Here is a 14236-nt window from a genome sequence, read left to right on the forward strand (position 1 = left end):
AAAATTTACAAATTCTACTAACCTATTTTAATAAATATAAGAAAAGTGATATAGGGTATTAAATAAATTAATACTTTAGCCTATCAATGAAATTAATTCTCTAAAAGTATTCCTCAACTAATTAACCAAAGTTACCGAATAGTCCAAATAACCCATTAAAATTTTACGGGAAGGGTCTCGTATGAAAGGAAGAGGACTCATTCTCAAAATGACCTAATGGGTCATTACAGAATATGAGTTGGAGTTGCCATTGGAAATGGCCATGGTTCATCAAGTGTTCCATGTGTCTATGTTGAGAAAATATGTAGGTGATCCTAGTTCCATTGTACCTTTGGGCTAGTGAATATTGAAGAAAACTTGACCTATGAAGAAGTTTCGGTTGAAATTTTGGACCGTCAAGTTAAGAGATTGAGGACCAAAGAAGTTGCATCTGTTAAAGTCCTTTGGAGGAATCAACAATTCAAAAATGCTACATGGGAAGCGGAAGCAGATATGATTAAGAGATACCCTCATCTTTTTCCCTCTACCCAAACCTAAGGTATTAAGTTGTCCGTGCTCAATTACTTGAAATCCTTGCATTTCAACTCTTCATCTCAAATGCTTGCAAAATTGTGAAATATGTTACGAACGATGTTTTAAATTTCACTATTGCATTAATTATGGGTTGTTGGTTTACACTCTACTCTACTCAGGCTAAGTCTTTCCTCATTCGAGGATGAATGTTTTTAAGGGGGAGATAATGTCACACCCCCTAAAAACGTTGTATATGATGTTCCAATGCTCGATTAAAATGATACAACTTTCTGTATTTTGGTCATAATTTTTCATAGGATGGTCCAAATTAGGTGGATAAATTTCTGAATAACCCCACCATTATTACCTACAACTTTTAAGTAGGTCAAATAAATTAATTATTGCAAGATATGGTGCTGTGATAAAATGGAGTATTTGTAGAAGAAAAATCATATCTCACTGCAGATTGATCCAAATCTGTTGATTTTTGAACAACATGAAATTACACTTCTAGAGAAACAATTCATATGAAGACACCAAATCCTAATGAGGAAGTTATCTTGTTCAAACGCAACTCTGAAAAAGGGTATTACGTTAAAAGAAGGTTCATCTCACCGACCATGGAAACATCTGGATCCATTTGACATCACCCATGACATCAATAGTCCTCTATTTGACATCACCCATGACATCACAATCTTCCATTAAATTTTTAAATTTTTCTATATAATTATTTCAATTATTGTTGGGTTCCTCCTTCACACCTATAAATACCCACCTTATTTCATCAATTTGTTCATCAAGCTTTCTCAAACAACTCTTCTCTGTATACACTCCTTTTCACATTCTCAAAATATAGTTTTAGTTCTTATTAGTGTAGAAAGACTATTCCGGTAATTCATATACTCCGGGTAGAATACAAATTTCTCCAGCGAGGAGAAAAGACTAGGATTCAAGAATGTTCATTAAGTCCTTCGATTCTAAGTAATGCTTCGTATTCCAGGTATGTAAGGCTTCAATGAGAGTATTCCTTCTACTCTCATGCATAAAGTATTTTGATTACATGATAAATTATGTTTATTTTTCTTTAAGCTTTACTCTAAGTTATGTGGGTGTTTAACCATGAATTCTTCCACTCATGTAGTTCAAAACTCTTTCAACTAAATCTCTTGATTTCAAGTAAGATTTTCTTTTAGGTAATTCTTATTTATACTTAATAGTATGAATCATGGTTAAACTAATTATTATTGATCTATTTTGATGCAAAATGATTTCATATGTCTGAATTGATGGTTTGCAAGTATTTTATCTATTTAGCTCTTTAAAGGTTCTTGAAATTCATGGAAGGTTGTTTAAAGCATGATTTTTAATTGATAGATTTCAAAGTATTTATGTATAATTTTATTTTCATTCATGTTTTAAAGTTGAAGTGATTTGAACCCACCTAGTTTTACTATATTTTCGATGAAGTTTGACTTGAAAGCTTTGACTCCAAATGAATGTTTATGAAAGTAATATATATGATCAAAAGAAAGTCTTATGGAATGAAAGAATGATGAAATAATATGAATGATGGATTCTTTATGCAATAAGGACAATTCTTGCATATTTGAATTACTAAAGGTTTTAATGAGCTATTCTACCGAATATGATGTTTTGAATTTTCAAACTATATGCTATGACTATTTTGAAGTATTAAACTATTCCATGGGATTGACATAGCATCGAATGGGTCATTGAGGTGGGATTCGGTAAGGGAATCGTAGTAGCAACCCTTTGTCTAATTAACTATGTGCCAACATAAGACCCCTTGTAGGGTTAGGCTAATGGATCCACAAATAGCCCTTAAAGTTAAAGTTAAAGAAATGAATGAAGTTGACGGAGTTCTACCCGGCAAGTAGTCTCCCCGGCCAATGTAGGGCATTATGTTGCATTCCATTTAATAGCTCACATGATCTTAAATGTCGGTTATGGTCATCTTCCCACAAATTGAATGTTTTAAAAGATATCTATATGATAGATTATGCATGCATTGCATTATATTTCATATTACATAAATGTTTTAATGTTTCCTCAATGCTCATGCATGCTTACATGCTTAGTACATTCAAAGTACTAACGCATACTCTTTTGCCTACATGATATCACTATATACGGACCGGTGCTCCTCTTTGTCCTCCTTCACGTGGCTAGTTGAGATTTTATTTGAATACTACTTTTTGTGAGTTCCCATGTTCTGGGAATAATACTCCTTTATCTTTCTAGATTATGATATGTTGAGATCTTTAGACACTTACTATGTCATTTCTTTCTACTATGATTGAGGGTGAGCTAGGGACATGTCGTAGACTCGTTAAATCTAAAAGTTAGAGGTATTGTTGGACATATGTAAGTTGAAGATTTACTATTATGATTTCTACTTGTTTATTTATTGTCATTATCTATGAAAGGCGAAAAGAATGTTAAGAGGCTTGTTTGAGGTACTTTCAGGTTCCTCATTTTCCATGTCATGTCTAAGCCCTAGGCTTTGGTTGTGACACACACCATGTCCTCAAAGGCTTGAATACTGAACTCTAATAGGACCTCCGTTTTTGGGTTAAAAGTTGTGCTACGGTGAACATGAGTGCCCAACTCTTCCTGAAAAGACCTCCAAAAGCTAGAAGTGAACTATGAACCCTAGTCTGAGATAATAGAAACAGGCACACCATGAAGACAAACCACCTTTCAAATGTCGATATAGGCTAATCTCTCGGCACCGAAGGAAGTATGAACAGGGAGGAAGTATGCTGACTTGGTCAAATGATCCAAAATGACCCAAATACTATCCATACCTCTAAAAGTCTTAACCAATCCAACAACAAAGTCCATGGTGATATGCTCTCAGTTCTACTCTAGAATGGGTAATCTCTGAAACATACCACCAGGCCTCATATGCTCGACCTTCACCTATTGGCAATACAAGTAACATGTCACAGTAAGAAATATCTCCCCTCATACCGCTCCACCAATAGTATTGCCTCAAATCATGATACATCTTAGTCATGCCTGGATGGATGTAATATCTAGAATCATGGATCTTGCTAAGGATAAGTTGTATCAAACACCCAACTCTCAGAACACACAATTGGCCATCGAATCTCAAAACCCCATCTAGATATAATATAGCCTGATCAACATCACCTTCCAATACCTTATTTTTGAGTGACATCAAAGTGTTAACCTAACACTGACCACCCCAAATCTAATCTAATAGAGGTGTTTGAACCCCACAGGGGCTAGTACCAATCTGGAATCTGAGATATCAAGCTGAATCATCCAGTTAGATAAGGACTGCACATCCAAAGCTAATAGTCGCTCCAAAATAGAAGGGAAGGCTAGACTACCCATACTCATTGCCTTTCGTCTCAGGCGTCCACTACTATATTTGCCTTAACTAGATGGTTGAGAATAGATAGGTCATATTCCTTCAGGAGCTCAATCCACCGACGCTTCCTCGAATTAAGGTCTTTCTAGCTCATAATGTACTGAAGGCTCATATGGCTAGTGTAGATCTCATAACGAACTCCATGTAGGTAGTGCCTATATATATTAAGCACAAAAAATACCATTGTAAACTGTAAGTCATGAGTGGGGTAGTTGCGCTCATGCATCTTAAGCTATCTCGACGTAGTGGAAACCATGCAGTATCTTTTTCTGAAGAGTCAATGTGCTAATAAGGTATGGTAGTACTTTTCCTTTGGTGCAGGTCTCATTGCTATTTGACTCGGACCTGTTCTAAAAAAGTCTAGGTATTTCGAATTGTTTGTTGACACGGACAAAGTCAAGTCTTTTTTGGAGCTCCTTCCAAAAAAAACCAAAAGCTCTGCCCTCCCTCTCTTGAAAACTGACAAATCAAACAAAGGGGGTCACTCTTTCATCCTGAACACAGAAGGAAGGCGGGTTTGTCAATGCTTGAACTGATTGATCTAAGTGAGCTATGAGGTTAGTCTTCTAGGATCAACTTGCTTCAAAGTGCCCATTAATTATTTGTGACCTGCGGGCGGGCATCTCCCGCAACGCAAGCACCATTGTTCGACACCACCCGAGAAGAAAAAGATTCGTCAGTAGTCCTATGTATAGTCAGTACTATAGCCCCAATCATGGCGCTTCTTAATAAGCCAGAGGCCCCTCTTTTTTTTCGCTCGACATGCAGTTAGCTTAAAACATGTTCATCATGTGGTCGAGCGGATTAGCAATTGGCACTGCAACTGGAAGTGGCGAGGAACTCAATGTGCTTGACCTTAGTCTGTCTAGCGCCTTTCGGTTGGGGTCCGCCCAGTGAGAAGTTGTGATCGAGGAAGCCCCGCCCACTAGTGCCTCTACTACTGCCATTTAGAAGCACAACATGATGCGGCAACCCTTCGCGCACGAGATAACAATGACAGGAGATTGACCGATCGAGTCGAAGCAGATCGATAAGCAGAACTGAAGACCTACTAAGGTTGAAAACAGGAATGTGGTCAACCAATCAATCTTTTCGGGCAGCGCAGAACAAACTAATCCGCAACCAGCAAGTTTTCCGAAAGCGAACTGAATGGAATTGTTACTTTCCAAAAATCTTGCTTCAAATCAAAGAAAGAAGGTCTATTTTCCCACGGTAGCCTCCAAGTAATCCTAATGGACCCTTGGGCTTGAAATATGTGGGTGGGCCATTTTATAGAGGCCCAACCTAGCCCAATGTAGTTGGATTTGACTTAAGTCATGCAATCTTGACGAAGGGTTTGGCAACAAGCAAACGGCTTTCTATCTGGACCTGAAAATGCCTATTTGCTTGTCATTGGGATCCCAATCTGACTTGCGAAATGAGTCTGAAAAGACAGGTCGAGAAGAGTTGCGAGCTCAAACAAATGGATTGTAAGACCCGATCACCCGTCAAAGAAATATCCTTAGGTCTCAAAAGGCTAGTTCAATCGCTCTGAGGAAGCTCTCTCTCTCAAGCCCAGCCAAAGGAGCACTGCAAGAATCACAGCCTTATCTTATCTTCACGCTGAGCGTAGACTAGTCTATTCAGGCAGTCACAGGCTTGCCTCAATCGGCGAAGTCTCGCTGCATTGAAAGCTGTAGATGGATTAGTCAGTTCTATTTCTTGATGAGGCGGGGTGTGGCTGAATGTAGAGCAGTCCGTCCTTATAGCCTTGACGTACCTAGGCGATAAAGAAGAAAAGAAATAAGTAGGGCGATCGATCACACACCTAGGGCCTTTACGAAGATTCCATTGGATTCCGAAAGCTCTTCCCCCCGGAACGTCTTCTTTAAGAGAGGATCCAACCTTTCTTCAATTTCCTACTGAGATAGGCAAGCGGAGGGAGAACTAGACGTATCTTGCGAATAAACAACGACATCAATGCTATGGAACTCGAGTAGGCTTGTGGCATATCTCTGCCCTAAGCTAACAGCTCATTGGAGAAAGACTCTCCCGCGGCAATATGTAGGCGGCTTGTTGGAACCCCAGAGTTTTTACTTGATCCAGAATATGTGGCCTGTTCCAGGTCAGTCGCTCAAAGAAAGGAAAGTACGTCGTGAGATGTAGGCTGATTTGGCAGTTGATCTAGCTGTTTCCACTAGTGGAAAACAACCGAGATGTATGATGCCGAACCGACATCCTTGTTTGGAATAGGATTTTCTTGAGAGGGACTAGTTTGAAAGGTGCGTAGCGGTGAAGTCAAGAGATTCCGGAATCTCTCTGAACAACTTTCAGCAAGAGGGTACCTATACCCAAAACCGACACAGTCTCTCCATCAGTCCTAAATCCTTCTCTTAGCTTAGTCAATGTCGTAGTATGAAAAAAAAGTCCGTTGGATTAGATCGAACTAGTTGGTTTGGCAGGAAGATAATGGCATAAAAGAAGCATTCCACTTTTGGAAAGAGACGATCGACGGAATCAAAAAGAAGGGAGAATGCCATTGTTAGAACACCACTCCAGAAGGGTAGGTTCCATACCGACAAGACCTCCAACTTTAGGTGGTCATTATGCTCAGAAACTCCTTCACGACATCCCTTGCTTCTCGCAAGGGCGCAGGCAGCCCTCTACCATCTATCCCATTGCCATCGCAAAAGTTGTCCGTTGAACGATCGCCGATCGAGGTCCACTCTACCTTCGTTCAACAATCAACTGCACATGAATAAGCTCTTCCTTAGGCTGTCCTTGCCGCGTGTTAAGAAGGCAGAGACCGCCCCAGGCTTCGCCCTAATTCGAGACTACATGCTTCAATTTCATAAGTGGTTGAAGGAAGAATACATGAGCTTCAGCTTTAAACATCCGATCTTGTCTTCACTCACCGATTCCCTAATGGCTTAAGCCGCTGTTCCCATTTCCTCACCTTCGGCTATTACCGGCTGGCAAGGCTTGGCCCAACATTGGATTTGTTTGAAAACTACCAATAACTAGTTGAACATACCTATTCTTTTCAAGAATAGCCTCCCCTTATCAAAAAATCATTGAATTTGTTTGCTCCGATACAAGAGATCGGCCCCAAAGCAAGCGATTTTACGGTATAGACGCTTATGACCTCCCCCTCTATGCCTTGCGGTAATGATTCCTCGACATGGTGTCATTCTTAGAATAACACCCAGCGTAATAAGGCTGAAGGAGTACTTCGCGCCACAACCATCTCCAGGCCCCCGTCTTCTTAGTATCCTGTGCCTGTAAGAAACATAAATTCCCCAATTCAAACTCGGAGAAAATGGGCTTTTATGAGAAATGGCAGAATTTGATACATGGACACCACAATATTTCTCTTTTTGGGGTTAATGTTCTCAATGGTGAATCGATCATTCGCGCTTAGCCTTTCCTTTCTATGATAGGCAAGCAAGAGGAATTTGTCCATTTTTCGGGGTCTCAAAGGGGAGTGGAAACGCTTGTCCCCGAACGCATAAGATAGAAAAAAGACCCCGTAGCCCAGACCCTGGCTGCCGAGTAGGAGGAGCTTTACTCTGAGCTTCTCGTCTGGGGTGCCAGTCCAACAATCTATTGGTCCAGCAGCCTCGGCTTGCCGTGCACTACTTGCAAAAAAAAAGCCTTATGGCGGTGGAAGGCAGGCTGAAACTCTGCCCCAACCCTGAAATACAGGTTTTGAAGAAACTCGGCCAACGGCATCAAAGATGCTCTTATTTCTCAAAGTAGGGATTGGGAGTTTCATCTCGGACTTTACAAGAAAAGGTTCGACAGCTTGATTCTTATAATTTATCTCTCAAAACAGAAGTTTTGAAATTAAGTGTCATTGGTAAAGGAAAGGACAATATTAGTGATGACCAAATTAGCTGTGAACAGGATCTTAAGAGGCTTAAAAATGAACTGTTTTCAGAAAAGGAAGACTCTAGAAGAATGAATCTTGAATTTGATATAACTAATTATGAGCTTGAGAGGGAAAATAAATGGACTCAGTCTTCCGTGATTGTAACTCCACTAGAAATAACACACGTAGTATAAAAACTGGAATAGGTTTTGAAAAGAAAACTACTAACAAGACCTCTGATCTCCGTAACTTCTGCGGTAATATTGGTCACTCTAGGGTCTCCTGTCCAAAATCCAAAACCAATACTAACAAAAGGATTTTCATAAAAATAACAAACTTAATTAAACCACATCAAAGGAAGAAGTACGTGCAAAAGAAAAAAACAAAAATTAGCTTACCAAACTGGATAAACATATATTTTATTCATCCTTTTGATCAAAAGAAAGGATCCAAGTTAGTCTTGGTTCCTAAATTTAGCCTCTAAATTTGCAAGAAAAGTGAGAGGAAGAAACCAACATTGATAGATGAATAGTGCTTACTCAAGACAGATAACTAAGGCACAGGGTTGTTCGAACAGTGAGTGAACTTTTTTTCTAAGGCACATGGTTGGATGAACCAGTTCCTTCAATGTGACACTAAATGAAAAATAGGATGAAATTACATTCATCTGAGCCATTCATAAGTATTTCATGGACCAACTACATACGAACTATGGTCTCGAGAATGCATGCCTGGAAGAGGAAAATGCAACGCCTCAAAGCTGAGCTTGGATAAATCGAGGCTACCTTTGAAACTAACATGACTACTAAATTTTGGTACTCTGAAAGGTCATTTTAGCTGATCAAGAAGCATTCTCCCCCCTCGTATCATGTTTCATCTCTTCATACTACCTAGTCACTCTAGCCTTTGACTTCCTAATATTCATTCTTTTATCACAAGTTCTTGCTTCTATTTTTAATTCCGATTACATTTGTGGTGTACATGCTTTTGATTAATGTTAATGTTGGGTTTAGTTTCTGGTTCATGACTATCTCCTGTATTGGTGCAAATGCTTTGCTATAGCTAACCGAGTTCTTAATTTTAAAGTGTTTATGTAGGTGATAGCCCAGTGGCGATGAGTGTCGAATTTTCTTCTATTAGTGTGTTGTATCCCTTCACAGTGTTTTATGAAGCCAAAAGAGGGAAATATAGTTGTGTATTATTTATAACCCAATTGGTCTAACCTGATTCTCTAATGTATTTGCTTTGTTTGTTGAGCTTTAAGAAACTAACATAAACACAGGTAGAGCAATGCACACAAGAAGCAATGGTTTTTCATCATTAGAAAGGGGGAATTTGTTAGATCGGGAAAGATTTTGATGATTGACAAAAAGAGGAACATGTAGCTACTATGCACACAAGAACTAAAGGGGGAATTTGTTAGATCCAGAAAGATTTTAATGAATGACAAAAAGAGGAACATATGAAAGGAACAAGTAGCTATAACATGTTCCTTTCAGACTAAATTCAACTAGGATTAGGAGAAAGTCAATCACATGAAGTAGAAGTACTAAGGCGGTGGATGGAGAACATTTATGACCTGTCCAGTTGCATAAAGTTTCCTTTCTTAAGAGGATTACTAAAAGGAAAAGGAGACAATAAAAGGACAAAAACTCCAACTCAGATAAGTAGAGGTCTTGCAAATTTACAAGAAAAGGGGAGTAGTAGAAGGACACCGACATCGACTCAAAGAAGGAGAATTCTTGTGTCTATAAATAAAGAAAGGTCTTCATAAAGAACTTTGCGCACTTACAAAGAGAAAATCAAGTAGAAGGTATTCAAGTAAGAGAGATTTCATATTTAAGAGAGTTCTAACTGAAGATTCAAGTGTAGCCAATGCAACGAAATGAGATTGAGGAACCTGATCTATAAGCTTATGCTTTATAGTTCTTAGGTAAAGTTTTCTTGTAATGTGTTTTATTGAGTTGTATTTTAAATGCTTTTTAGATCTAGTGAGTTATAAACTGGAGTAGGAATATAGTTTTCAAGTTGGGTAACTTGAAGACTTGGGAACATAAACCTTGGGAGGTGTGTGTTGAAGTTTAGGGATTAGAGTAAGTTCCTAGGACTACAACAGTTATAATCTAGATCTATAACTTGAGGTTGATTCAATAGACATGGGTTATTGTTGATTCATTGGAATGAGTGTTTATAATTCCTTAGGTTACATAGGTTTGTAATCTTAAACTGTTGAGGCTCATAGTTTAGTAAAGCTGAAGTTAAATCCTATAGAGGTATAGGTCGTAATTCTTTACCCTTTATGTGCCGAGGTTTTCCATGATAATGTACTATGTTACTACTTTATTTGCTTTCCATAACGTAATTCTTTAATCCGTAAAGGAACAAATAGAATATACTTGTTCCTTAGACAAATCTGGGGGTAAGAATTTCAACAATCTATCTCGGTGATATACCGACCTAAAAAATAAAGATACAAAAGCAACCATATACGATGACCACCACTGGTGCATTCACAAGCAAAATAACTGTCCTCACCACCTTGTAGAAACTTCCGCTACAGGAACCTCCTGAGACAGGGCCAGTCATGTCACCATCAAATAGGCTATGGAAACACTCTGATCTGATACTAAACTGGTGAACAAAGAGATCGACACTGAACCACTTGTGGGTTCCCTTCGCTCTTTGTCCATTCTCACTCACAAACAGAAACCTAAAATTCATATTCTCAAGTTGACAGCAAATAGGAGTAGCAGAAACTCAAGTCTGCAGGTCAAAGCAATAACATTAATCTCAGTGATATACCGACCTTCAAAATAATAATAAAAAAAACATATCCGACGACCACCACTGATGCATTCACAGGCAAAATGAATGTCCTCACCACACTTGTAACAATTGCCGCTACAGGAACCTCTTGAGATAAGGCTGGTCATTGTTAGGAAAACGCGGACTAGCACAAAAATATATATGGTCAAAATAATGAAATAAAATAGAAAAATAATGACACCAAGAATTTTACGTGGAAAGCCTTTTAAATAAGGTAAAAACCTATGGGCCAAGAGGAGCAGCTAAGATGAAATGCAACTCACATTGACCCATGAGAAATTTTGTCTAAATATTTTAATCATTTTTGTTTGGTATGTTTTTATAGGAGTCTGGATCCTTAAGGGCCACAACATTAAAATTCCAAATAGGCCACTAAATTTTGGAACAAACCAAGACTGACATATCATCCATATGACCATGATTTGCATTTGGAAGTCGAATATCGTTAAATTGTGAACGAAGCCCCAATCTTTTTTTTCTTTCTTGCAAAATTGTACAATGTTCAATGTAAGTCATTTTTCCCATTACTGAAAATCATCTAAAGTTGCATGATTTACTTTGCAAAGATCTTGAAAGACACTCTTGTCTAAATGTGTTTTCTTGTAATGTAAATTTGTTTCACTGTTAATTAATCAACTTATAACATTTCGTGAGGTTATGTAAATTAATTTATATATACCTTTTAGTGATGATTAAACCAAAATAATTTTCTGGTCTGAATGGTACCTAAAGATAATAAAAACCTCTTATGATTGTTTTTACAAAAATCAATAATCTTGCGATGTATGTATACTAATTTTTGGATATCAAATTATTGTAATAACCTTATTTATTTATTTTTACATAAACTTTGGCAACCAGCTAATTTGTGGGGTAGTGGTTTGTTTATTTCTATTATTTAGGAGTTATAAGTTGTCTCTTTTTGCCACATGAGGAGTAATGGAATCGGTTTAGATCAGAATAATATGGAGTAATAGACATGTTCTATTATTAATAGTTTTTATCTATTTATGGACTCTTGTAATTGAGAAATAAAGATCCTTTCCACTTTCTTTGATGAAATTGGCTTCATAAGAATGAAATATGCCCCTTCTTCTTCACCATTGGCACTATTCATCACTGATTATTAAAGAAACTTCATCTAATGTAATCAGTCTCTTCTCTCAAAAGCCAAAATATTTGGAATTGCCCCTTTCTTTAGCAAAAGTTACATAAAAGAACAAGTCACTGAATACCATTGCAAGAAGTCGAAGTATGCGAAATGTTAATGAGTATGATAACAAGATTTAGGATGGATATGATCAAGTGTGAGTTGATGAAGCCAGAATAAGCAAGGTTGTCTTTGATAGTAGACCAAAGAGAGATGAACCAACACAGTTGGCACTTGAAAGGAAACCTCTGTTTTTGAATGACATACAACTTGCACACACGACCACAAAAGAGAAATGTTTATCTTCTTGTTGCAGATGTCTTGGTATTCCAATTGATCCAGACTTGCAAATCTAAGATAACACCTTTAAAGTGCTTATTAATCAAGATGAAAAAAAAAGAAAGAAGACCAAGACTTGCGCTTTTTTGTCATGTTGATTCATAAGCTCTCTAAAGGTGTTCCCTTAAATTTGTAGGGCTGGATCAATTAGAAAATCCAAACTTCTGCTTCAGGAAGACAAACATTGCTCTTTTGTCATCGTATGAGCAAGTTGTGTGTCATTCAAAAACAGAGATATCATTTCTAGTGCATGCGGTCTTGGTTCTTCTCTCTTTGGTATACTATCAAAGACAACCTAGCCTATTCTGGCTTCATCAACTCGCACTTGATCATGCCCAACCTGACTCTTATTTTCGTACTGAATAACCTTTTGTGTACTTAGACTTCTTGCAATGGTATTCAGTGACTAGTTCTTTGTTGTAACTTTATATGCTAAAGAAAGTGGCAATGTGCCAATGCAAAATATTTTAGATTTTGAGAGAAGGGACTGATTACATCATATGCAGTTTCTGTAATTATCAATGATGAATAGTGCCAATAGTGGAAGAAGCAGGGGCATATTTCATTGTAACACCCCGGATTTTTTTCCGCCAAGACTCGAACCGTTCTTCTTATGCATGTAGGATCGAACTTAATGATTTGTAATTTTATATATGCGTTAGGATCAATTCCTAAATATTTGAAGTGTATTATATGTGTTTTAGTATCATAAGAGATCTCCAACACCAAGTCGAGTCCAAAGAATTTCAATCGATTAAGTTTTCGAATGAGTTCATATAAGGGTCAACTTCCAATGACTATATCTATTTGAATATAACGATCTGGGTAGCCCATGACCTATCAAATTAAAGGTATTTGAGTCTTCTTTCCAACTCCACTAAGATTGTATTTTTCGGAGTTCGAAGTCAAATGTTATGACCATTTTTCTACAGACTATCACTGCCGAAATTTCAGGCCTGGACTATCACTGCAGGAATTCCAGGCATGGCGCTCCAGTGGCGCCCGGCGCCACTATAGCGCCAGAAACTAGCCTCAGTAGTTTGGCCCTTGGCGCGATGTGCCACTAAAACACCTGCAGGGTTTTTAAGCCCATTTTCTAGATTTTAGAAATTTCAGGTTTGGCGCCGCAGTGGCGCGGTGCCACTATAGCGCTAGCTGGATTTTAGCCCATTTTTCTAGATTTTTGATGAAGGGAAAATTGGGCATTTTCCCTAAACATATATACACTAACTTGGAATGTTTTGGTCTATTTTTTTCAGTCTTTTGCCTCTCTAAAAAGCCCTAATCTTTATCCTCTTCTCTCTCAATCCATCTCCAACAAGAATTGTCCTCAAAAAATTTCAAGGATTCAATCTTCCCATTGAAGATCTAACAATAAGGTTTCTTCAAAATCTACTCTAAGGTATGTAAGGATAACCTAAAATATGGATTGAGTTCTTCCATATGCCCCATAAATGTGTTGGATGAAGATGGTGAAAGACTTGAACTTTCTATGAAGGTTTTCAAAAATATTTTTCTAAACTCTAAAGTATTTTTATATACTAGTAATTGATTGATGATTTTTATGACTTGAATTATTGAATAATTATCTTTCATATTTATTTCACAAACTGTAGCTACATATTGACTATAAATAAATTTTTGTCTATAAATTCATATGTATTGATGGTGTTCTTGAGTTGAGTTTTGTTGAGAGTATGGATTCATGTATTCATTCACATCAACCCAATATGAGATTTCCTTTGTCATAATTGTCTTGAGGTTGAGATTGATGGTTTTGTGTATATGTATTGATTGGAATAAAAAGAATGAATTGGGATAGTTATGAATGTGAATGGCATAAAAATAAATGAAACCTTGGTAGAGCTAGAATATCATTTTTGTTTCTATAAATGGAATATAGAATTAAATAAGAATTTTGGAACAAAATGTTTGATAATGATGTGAATGACGATGTTTGATGATGATGTGAATGACGATGTTTGATGATGATATGAATGATGATGATGTGAATGGTGGTTATTTAACATGGGTAGAATGATTGATGAAGAGGTATGTTCATGATGATGTTTTAGGTGAAATGGATTGGAGTCTAATGTGACTACATGATATATGATTTGCATAATGTGATTTG

This window comes from Solanum dulcamara, chromosome 8 (genome assembly GCF_947179165.1).
Source record: "Solanum dulcamara chromosome 8, daSolDulc1.2, whole genome shotgun sequence".
NCBI classification, from domain to species: Eukaryota; Viridiplantae; Streptophyta; class Magnoliopsida; order Solanales; family Solanaceae; genus Solanum; species Solanum dulcamara.